This window comes from Manihot esculenta, chromosome 8 (assembly GCF_001659605.2).
Source record: "Manihot esculenta cultivar AM560-2 chromosome 8, M.esculenta_v8, whole genome shotgun sequence".
In the NCBI taxonomy this organism is placed as follows: Eukaryota; Viridiplantae; Streptophyta; class Magnoliopsida; order Malpighiales; family Euphorbiaceae; genus Manihot; species Manihot esculenta.
Window position 1 is genome coordinate 40,850,144 of NC_035168.2, and position 7,883 is coordinate 40,858,026.

Sequence of the window (7,883 nt, forward strand, 5' to 3'; positions counted from 1 at the left end):
GGAGAGGCGGTCAGCCGCCTATAAAGGACCCTCAGTCGGTGAAAAGGATAAGATTTGCTTCCTTTTCACTAACAGAGATGAGTTCTTGTTCTCCTTGGATTGTTTTCATGGTTTTCTTCAAATCTTTCAAAGTTAAGCAAGTTTTAAGTAAGTTTTATGTTGGTTTTGAAGAGTTTAGAGCTTGGAGACTTTTGGAGCTTGAATCTCCATAACTTCAAGTTTGGGGTCACACCAGCCTTTGATCTGCAAAAGGTAAGTGTAGATCCTTATGTTTTATAGTGTTTTATATGAGTTTATGAAGGGAAAGGGTTAAGGTTGCATGAGTTTGCAAGGTTGTGCCTATTAGGGTTTATGTACCCTTTGTGCATATGTGATGTGTTTGAGGTTGTTTGTTAGAGTTTAAGCTTGGTTTAAGCTCCTTTGTGCTTGGTTAGGGGTTTATGCATGTTTTGGAGAGGTTGGATGCATGTTTTGAGAGTTTGGAGGTTTGGGAGGCTTGGTTGTGCACGAGGCTGAGTTCTGGATGAACTCAGGTTCGGCAGCCGAAGGTATGTTTGGCTGCCGAACCCCTTGTGGAGGTGGTTTCGGCTGCCTAAGCTTGCCCCCGAAAGTTTGGACTTTCGGCTCTGGAAAGGGGTTTCGGCCGCCGAAAGTGCCGCCAAACATGCATGAGTTTCGGCTCTGGAGGGAACATTCGGCCACCGAACCTACCGCCGAAGGTGCCCTGTTCAGCCTTCCTTTGCATGATTCCTATGATTGTTCTAGGATGTTATAGCGGATTTTTGGGGAGTTGTTTCTGAGTTGTTAGAGTATGTTTGGTACCTCATCTGAGTCCACCTGTGTAGGATTGGACCCGAGGGACCGAGGAAGACATCAGGGTTAGCTATTGCAGGAGTCAGTCCAGCGTCTGCCAGAGGTAAGTGGAACTAAACTTAATCTTTTATATGAAGAAATCAACTGCTTTTAGCATATTTCATGCATCATGGATATCATGATATGTACTCGGGTGATTGCATTAGAATCACGACTATGATGCATTGCATTATGTACTGTTGGTGTGGATTGGACCCAGACGACGTCAATAGCCCACGATCTGTTATGTCTAGATAAGACCTGTGTGAGCTCTATAGGAGGGGCCGGGCACTAGGACATGTAGTGACCTGTGAGAGCTCCTTTAGGGGCCGGGCACCGACAGAGGGAGTTTTGGGGTCATGTCCAATCCGAGATGTGAAATGTTTGTGCTGTGGCGCATTTCATGAAAGCATGTAATTAATGAACTGTTTTCATTGTTTCTACTCACTGGGCTATAGTAGCTCATCCCATTCCCTTAACCCCAGTTTTGCAGGTTCAGAGTGAGCTATGGGAAGTCAGAGTCAGCAAGAGTAAAGAGTAAAGTTATGGCTGGATGTATGTATGTACTAGAGTAGTGGACATGATGTAAATGAAAGGAATGTATGTAAAGTGATATATAGATATGTTATGTCACATAATGGATAGAGTTGTGCTTTGCCCTAGTGTATGATTAATCCCTTTGAGCATGGATCCTGTTTTACATTTCTTGATGAGAAATGTGTTGACCAGGCTTAATGTATGGCATGTTTGATGAGATGCCAGTGGGTAGTGTTTTGGGAAGAAAGGGTAACCAATCCCTTGACCTGGAAACACAACCGAGAGGGAAGAAAGGGTTCCAATCCCTTGACCCAACCGTGAGGGAAGAAAGGGTTTCAATCCCTTGACCCACAACGGATAGTAGTCACTGGTGTAGACCCTGAGGGCTGTTTCAGATTTGTATATCTGAATGATAGTAGTTAAGCCTGGTAGTTTTACAGGATTGTTGTTTATGTTTGATGATGTATGGGATTTTTTTTAGGTACACAGAGTTCAGGTTAGGCTTGCTACGGGTCCTGGCGGCCTTATGCCGACCTGGATCCTAGCGCCGATAGCAGTTCGGGCCGTTACAGAGGGGTATCGATTTCCGGGTCGTTACAGATTGGTATTAGAGCATAGGGCCTCATCAGTACGGTGTGTTGAGCAAAGATGCTCAAGGATTAGAGATATCCCACATCGGAACGAGGTTAGTTTAGAGGTTATAGAAGGGCAAGCACAATAGGTAAAATCATGTCCACTAGGATAGGATGTTGAGTCCTGTTTTGTATGATGATGTGACATGCCATGATTTTATGCATATGCACTAATGTTATGCTATGTATGTGCTGTAGGTTCATGTGTTTCCATATGAACCGTATGAGTTCTAATGCGTGTACTCTTGTGTGTTGTTCTTCAGAGGAGTTAGGATGCGAGGTGCTCGTCGATCTGTGGAATCGACTGGAGTTCCGTCTGAGAGGGAAGGTATGGCTACCTTTCCCCCACAGTCGTGTGGAGTCGGTAGAGGGGGAACATCAAGGGACCTTGGAAGATCTTTTGATGAAAGCAGAGAAGGAATGGATCTAAGGAGAATGTCTGTAGACAGGAGAGAAGTAGAAATGGATGTACAGAGGATGAGAGATAGGGATGGGAACATGCTGAAAGAAGGCATGGGAGAGGTTCAAGAAGGTGCTCAGAGTACAGCTACCATAAAAGAAGTGAAGTGGGGTAGAACCCTCAGGGGGAAAAAGAGTAAATTCTGGAAGAATTTGAAATCTAGGCTGGGATTAGGTGGTGGTTCAAGTGCTGGCTTAGGCAAACCAAGATGTATGAGGTGTGGAAGGCCACACAGAAGAGTCTGTCTGGTTGGGACAACAGCATGTTTCAGGTGCGGACAGGAAGGGCACATAGCATGTGAGTGTCCTACTGTGCCATGGATGGCTCAGTCCCAGTGGATAGCTTTAGGTAGAGCGGCTCAGCCAGCAGCTCCAGCCATGTTGCAGGTCAGTGGTCGAGGCAGAGGAAGAGGGTTAGTCCCTCATTCCTCAGGTTCCAGTGGAGAAGGTCCTTCTGTAACGACCCGAAAATCGGACCGCTACCGGCGCTAGGATCCAGATCGGCTTAAGGCTGCCGGAACCCGTAGCAAGCCTGACATATAACCTGAAAACCTATTTAATCCCATACATGATCAACAACATACATAAGAATTAAAATTTTTTCTTTTATACATTCTCTCATATACCAAACTCAACCTGTGCATGCACTGAACATAAACATAACTATAAACATTGACCCCTCTGTGGGATCTCATCAGCACCCCAATGGGTGATATAACATGCGTTGAGTTGGTCTACATATACCTCATAAAACATCCGAGATCATGTATTAAAAGGGATAACAACAATCTATGGTCAAGCACACTTCTAACATCCATAAACATCATTACATTACATATCTATACTGTACTTTTACATTACATCATTCTACAATTCGTCATGTCCACATTCTATCTATTACACACACAAGACTTCATTACTCTTGCTGATCTCCTGGTCTACCCTGTACCTGCAAGCCTGGGGTTGAAGGGAGAGGGGTGAGCTACAAGAGCCCAGTGAGCAGAATAATAAAACATTTAAAACATATGATAACATGAGATGCATCACATCACAGCTAATCACATCAAGGATGAATTTGTCACCAATAGTCCCCTACATGGTCCAACTGTGCCAGGGGCGTAGAATGGGCCTCGTTGGTCTTTCTCTTACATAACATAACATAACATGGTCCAACTGTGCCAGGGGCGTAGAATGGGCCTCACTGGTCTTCCGTACCGTATCATCATCATCATAACATATGAGGACTAAAGGATCATTCAACATTCATCCACATCATCAACAAATTATGCAATGCAACATATTCGTGAGTCTAATGCAAACACCCTATTATATCTTATGGCATTCATGATGCGTGAATCATGCTAAAACTGATTTATTTATTTATAAGCATAAGAGTTATTCCACTCACCTCTGGCTGAAGCTCTACTGACTCAGAAGCAGCTGAACTCACTGCTGGGGTCCTCGGTTCCTCGGGTCCGAACCTACACAGGTGGACTCAAATGAGGGACCAAACATACATGAACATAACTCTAAACTACTCCCCAAAAACCCCCTAGAACATCATGAAACAATCATAGAAAAACATGCAAAAGAGGGCTGGACAGGGCGCTTTCGGCGGCAGGTTCTGCGGCCGAAAGTCCCTCCAGAGCCGAAAGTCAGGCAGGTTCGGCGGCACCTTCGGTGGCCGAAACTCCCAGACAGAGGCGAAACTCATGCATGTTCGGCGGCACTTTCGGCGGCCGAAACTCCCAAACAGAGACGAAAGTCTCCTTTTGGGGGCAAGCTTCGGCAGCCGAAGGCTGCCTCCACAAGCATGTTCGGCGGCCGAAAGTTCCTTCGGCTGCCGAACCTGGTTTCTCCCATAGTGGCAGAAACTCAGCTCTTCTATGCACATACACCTCCCATTCCAAAACAAACATGCATAAACCTATTCTACAACACACATACACAAGCATACAAGCTCCTAGGGGCTTCAAACCATCCTAAGCCCCATCTACAACACATCAAACATGCATTTGCAAGCCACATTGTTCAAAAACACAACATTAACTCAAAAACTCATATAAACCTATACATGCCATTCTACCCCATAAACTAGCATAAAACTTACTTAAAACATGAAATGAGTTCAAGATCGGCCCTTACCTCTTGAAGATCGAGAGAGGGATGACCTAAACTTGGAGATGGGAGATTTTCAACTTCCTTGGGTCTCCAAGCTCAAAACTTGCTCAAAACTTGAAAATCTTCAAAACAAGATGAAAACTTGTGAAAATCGTGAAAGATTTGAAGGAAGAACTCAAAGATTGGTGAGGAACGGCGGAGAGCTCTCCTTGGCCGACAATGGGGAGAAAAGCTCGCCCATTTTCGGCTAAGGGACCCTTTTATAGTGGCTGGCCAGGCCACGTTCGGGGGCCGAATGTGCCTCCGCATGCATGCCATGTTCGGCGGCCGAACTTGAGGTTCGGCGGCCGAACCTGGACTTCCCTCACTTATGCCTTCGGGGGCCTAAGGCACACCCGAAATGCCTGCATGTTCGGCGGCCGAACTTGAGGTTCGGCGGCCGAACCTGGATTTTCTTCCAAGGTTGTTTTCATGCAAAAACTCATTTCCATCTTGCTTAAAACCATAAAACACATTAAAACATTTTATGAAAATATGGTTTTACCCTTCTAGAGGTCTCTGACACCCGAGATTCCACCGGACGGTAGGAATTTTGATACCGGAGTCTAGCCGGGTATTACACGTCAGCCCCGGCTCGGATCTTCACTCAGGCTCAGCAAGAGGCAAACACATCAAACACAGTGGTGCCAGGTATGCTCACTGTTAGGTGTTCTGATGTGTATGTTTTTGTGAACCCTAGTGTTTCTCTTTCCTTGTTGCTTCATGAGCCGTAGTGAGGGTGGGTTTGATAGCTTCTGGGCTTAGTGTGTTCCCTTTGGGATAGTAGACCCAGATGTGATCCATCAGTGGCAGAGTCAGTCTGCCGGTTCAGTTCAGTGTTAGTTGTGAGTAGATGCCTTCCAGCTGACCTTTTGATTCTAGATTGGACTGTTTTGATGTCATTCTAGTGGTGGATTGGCTAGCTACTCATGGTTCTATCTGAGTCTGTAGAGACAAGGTAGGAGAGTTCAGAGGTTAAGATGGATCAGAGTTTGTCCTTGGAGGGGACAGAATAGGGGTGCCTAGAGGTTTGATGTCAGCCCTACAGGCTCGTAGCTTGCTCAGGAGAGGCTGTCAGAGGGTTTCTAGCTCTTGTTGAGAGTTTAGTAGTCAGGTCAGGGAACCATCCTCAGTGTCTGTTGGTTGAAAGAGAATTCTTAGAAGTGTTTCCAGGCGAGCTGTCAGGTTTATCATCTATCAGGAAGATAGAGTTTGGACTAGGAGTGGTGTCTGGGTTCAGAACCATTTCTATTCTTCCCTACAGGATGGCACCTGCAGATTGAGATAGTAGAAGCCGAAAGAGTAGTTGCTAGAGTTGGTAGACAAGGGTTTTATCCGACCTAGTACCTCACCCTGGAGTGGTCCAGCGTGTTGTGGGAACAGTAGGATGGATCTGTGAGGCCTTGTAGTGACTGTAAGCAGTGGAACAAGGTCACTACCAAGGACAGGTATTCCCATGTAGGATCAATAATCGATTGGAACAACTAGTAGGAGCTGGTTGTTTTCCAAGATAGATCCGAGCTCTGGGTCCTACCTGTTGAGAATTAGAGTTAGGTTTGTTTAGTCGCAGTGGAAGTTTGTTGCGAGTTAGAGAAGAAGCCAGTTTAGTAAAAAATGAAGAGAGAAGAGTAAGGATCAGAGTGCGCAGCGGAAGCTTGAGAGGGTCAGGCGAAGGTTGGGGTATTGTTTGTGGCGTCTTCTGTTATAAAGTGGTGATCTGTTGTGAGTTGAAGGGTAACGAAGCTCCAAGGTACATCGAACCCTTTGACGTCCTGTAAAGGATTGGGGATGTATCTAAGCTAGCTTTACCTATTCCGATGAATAAATTCCATCTGGTTTTCCATGTTCCTGTGTTGTGGTAGTTCGTGTCATATCCAAGTGAGGTTCATAAGGAACCAGCGGTGGAGATTTTAGGGGATCTCACATATGTTAAACAGCCAGTGTGGCTCATGGACACCCAAGTTAGGAGGTTAAGGAACAAGGAATCCCGGTGGTGATAGTCCTTTAGAATCACCACAGTATGGACGTGTGCTTAGAAGACCCGGGAGTGTTTACTCCAGCGGTACCTGCGTCTCTCTTTGGAGAGAGGTAGTAGGCTTTGCTTGCTTGCTTGCATGTTTGTTGTTTGAACATTCGGGGACGAATGTTTTTGTAAGAAGGATAGATTGTAATACCCGGCTAGACGCCGGCGTCGAAATTCTGACTTTTCGACGGAATCTCCGTTGGAATATGGTGTTTGAGGATGTCGGAGGATTCTTTTTTCAAAATGTGTTTAAGTGTGCTATGGTTTTGAATGCATTGAATGCAAAGGATTTGAGTTTTGAAGAGAAAAGACCAAGGGGACAAAGTGCAGGTTCGGCCGCCGAACATTGCATGGTTTCACCCGCCGAAGGAGAAGTTCGGCTGCCGAACGTTGCATGGTTTTGCATGCAGGTTAGGCCGCCGAAGGAGAGGCGGTCAGCCGCCTATAAAGGACCCTCAGTCGGTGAAAAGGATAAGATTTGCTTCCTTTTCACTAACAGAGGTGAGTTCTTGTTCTCCTTGGATTGTTTTCATGATTTTCTTCAAATCTTTCAAAGTTAAGCAAGTTTTAAGTAAGTTTTATGTTGGTTTTGAAGAGTTTAGAGCTTGGAGACTTTTGGAGCTTGAATCTCTATAACTTCAAGTTTGGGGTCACACCAGCCTTTGATCTGCAAGAGGTAAGTGTAGATCTTTATGTTTTATAGTGTTTTATATGAGTTTATGAAGGGAAAGGGTTAAGGTTGCATGAGTTTGCATGGTTGTGCCTATTAGGGTTTATGTACCCTTTGTGCATATGTGATGTGTTTGAGGTTGTTTGTTCGGCCGCCGAACCCCTTGTGGAGGTGGATTCGACTGCCTAAGTTTGCCCTCGAAAGTTTGGACTTTCGGCTTTGGAAAGGGGTTTCGGCCGCCGAAAGTGCCACCGAACATGCATGAGTTTCGGCTCTGGAGGGAACATTCGGCCGCCGAACCTGCCGCCGAAGGTGCCCTGTTCAGCCTTCCTTTGCATGATTCCTATGATTGTTCTAGGATGTTATAGGGGGTTTTTGGGGAGTTGTTTCTGAGTTGTTAGAGTATGTTTGGTACCTCATCTGAGTCCACCTATGTAGGATTGGACCCGAGGGATCGAGGAAGACATCAGGGTTAGCTGTTGCAGGAGGCAGTCCAGCGTCTGCCAGAGGTGAGTGGAACTAAACTTAATCTTTTATATGAAGAAATCAA